The sequence below is a fragment of the Pteropus vampyrus genome, unplaced genomic scaffold (assembly GCF_000151845.1).
Source record: "Pteropus vampyrus isolate Shadow unplaced genomic scaffold, Pvam_2.0 Scaffold121, whole genome shotgun sequence".
NCBI lineage: Eukaryota > Metazoa > Chordata > Mammalia > Chiroptera > Pteropodidae > Pteropus > Pteropus vampyrus.
The window spans coordinates 881,991-884,637 of NW_011888902.1; the positions used below are offsets into that span (position 1 = coordinate 881,991).

The 2,647-nt window shown below is 34.7% G+C and overlaps 1 protein-coding gene across 1 annotated transcript in view; it reads right to left on the bottom strand.

Annotated features, from left to right (window-relative positions):
* The window catches only part of ESRRG (estrogen related receptor gamma), a 445,088-nt gene that overhangs the window by 214,520 nt on the left and 227,921 nt on the right, over positions 1-2,647 (bottom strand). The gene's annotated exons all lie outside the window — the stretch shown is intronic.

The window sequence follows — 2,647 nt, forward strand, 5'->3', positions numbered from 1 at the left end:
GTAGGGAGCATCACGAAGCAGAGCACTCGATGTTCTTAATCATATACTTATTTCAATACAAGCTTCCAAACTGGGAGACATAAACAAATATATAAATTTTACCCTAATCATCAACTTTCCAATAAAATGCAGTTTACATACTTGTTCTCCTACATAACGCGCTCTGAATACTTTAAAAAAATCAGCTCAGAAACATTTAGGAAATCTTCACACAGTAAAGGCTAGTTTCAAACATAATAATTTATAAAACCAAGAATTCTCAGTAAAGTGTGTGTTTGTTTTAGAAATGGTATAAGAATAGAAGGGTGTTTTTCCTCCACTAGTGTATAGTATGTTTTTAGTTTCCAAATAACAAAGAGTTTTCTTAGGTGCTATTTTAAAATACAGGATTTTTTTTTACACTAGCGAATGTACTTAGAATAGATACCAGCTATTTATGGCAAAGAGATAACTGCTGCCTTATGGAGTCTGAAAGGCCCACAGTTTCGATATAATTCAGTGCCACTGCTTACCAACCTTTTGTATCATAAGTCTGACATGATATAAATAGTATAATCTTGGAGATTAAAATAAATTAATTCAGATAGTCAGCGTGTGTGAAATTCACTAAATCAGAACTCAATTCTTTTTCTCAACCCTCTCAAAATTTCTAGGCCTTAAAAAAAAATCACTAAGACAGAACAGCCACATTAAAATTCAGAATATAAAAATGACAGACATGATTTGGTCCCCCCCACAGAAGAAAGAAATTTCCCTACCACGTATTTAGCCATATCTAAGATATAGGCCTGATTCCTGTTATTTGTGGTCTAAATAAACACAAGTTTCTTGACAGAAACTCATATGGCAAAAACTGTGCCCGAGAATACTGTATAAAAGCAGGTAGTAAAAGCTTAATTACCAGTAGCATTATGCTGTCTATATTGTTAAATATGAACTCTGCAATTAAGATGTAAATTTGGTTGTGAGCTGTGAATTACAAGAGCTTCGAGATGTAGAAGAAAATTCAAGCATTCTGCAGACACCCGAAAAAAGAAAATTTTTGTCTATTCAATCTAAAATGAGACATGTAATCATTTTATAATTAAAAAATAAATGAGAAGGCATTTGAAAAAGAAACATGATTTTTCTAAAATACAATAAAAGAACTATGGAAGCTAATCCTGCTTTAGAAAGACGGTTTTTAAAATATCTTTGATTCAGATTACTACCTTGATTTCTGAATAAACTAAAATCCTCAGGGTGATGAATAGACCCAATTGTACCTATTTTTCAAAGCTATATCAAAAAAAAAGTTGCCTTCTTATTTTGTCTAGAGACCTATTTTTAAAAAATAAAAATTAAAAAATAATTATTTACTGTACTAAACGCATTCAGATTTTGCACCTGTGCAGAATCCTGCCGTCGTCAGTTTCTTTGCATTATCATGCTGTGACAGAACCTGTTTATGACTCCTCTGAAATGGCTTTATAAAGACAAGGTTTGTAGTCAGTTATTTACTGATGGACCTTAACTCTCATTTCACAGGAGTTATCTTTTATTTCCTGGAATTTTTTTTATTCCCTTTGGGTACTTATTTGACTCGTTATGAACCATTTGATTTCGCTGGTATACATTTTTAAACATATTTAGACTCATTCATGTGGATGACTTTTTTTTTCTGGACTCACAGAGACCCATGCGCAAACACACACGGCATACCCCACACTGATCTTTCCCGAACCATATTTCATCTGTACAAGGTGCAGTGGCCACTAAGCTAGCTGTTTTCCGAATGACCAGAAGTGCACTCTGTTCGTAGAGCTGTATGCTTTCCCCTTGGGGACAATGTGTCACCTCTACAAGTCAAGGACCTAAGATTACACCGACTGTCTTGAATCTAGTTTAACCAATTTAAACTTTAAAATGACATCTACAGCACTAAACTTGCAAGACAGGTTCCAGAATATTTTATAAACACACAGCTTAGTCATCTCAAGAATCTTCCCTATTCAGAGTTTTCTCATCTTAAAGGAGGAAAGAGTGGATCGTCACAGGAAATAAATACATCATGAGCAATACTGGCCATAAACCTTTAAGAATCTCAACTCAAAGGATTTGGGGGGTGGGTGGGGGGGAACGAAACAAATTGATAAACAGCCTGGAATAAACACATCTTGCTAATCAGTTTATACACTTCACAATCTTACCACAAGGAGTCGACCCAAAGCAGGACAAATAGAACCAAACGAAAGGAACTCTTAGGATTGTTTCACAAAGAACATTAACAAATTACTTAATATCAGCCTCTTATGCATTGGGCCCTGGGTCCGAGCATAGTTTCAACCTCTTCTTCTTCAAACAATGCATTCACAAATGTCCAAACAGGCCCCAGCTAACACACAGACACCAGGCAGAAAATATATTTCGTTTCCATTTGAAAGAACAGGATGACAAACAAAATTGAAGAGGAAAGGAAAGGTAGATTCCTGCTGTCTGCCACAGATTTTATTGTATTTTGATCATAATCATTTCTTAAAAGATCCTAACAGTGCATTCTCATGTTGCTAAAAGAGCATGAGAAACAGTCTTGCTGTGTTTGCATATTAATAGCTATTTCTAGTTCCCACCTTCCTTTTTTTAAAATCAACGGGACTAACATGAATTA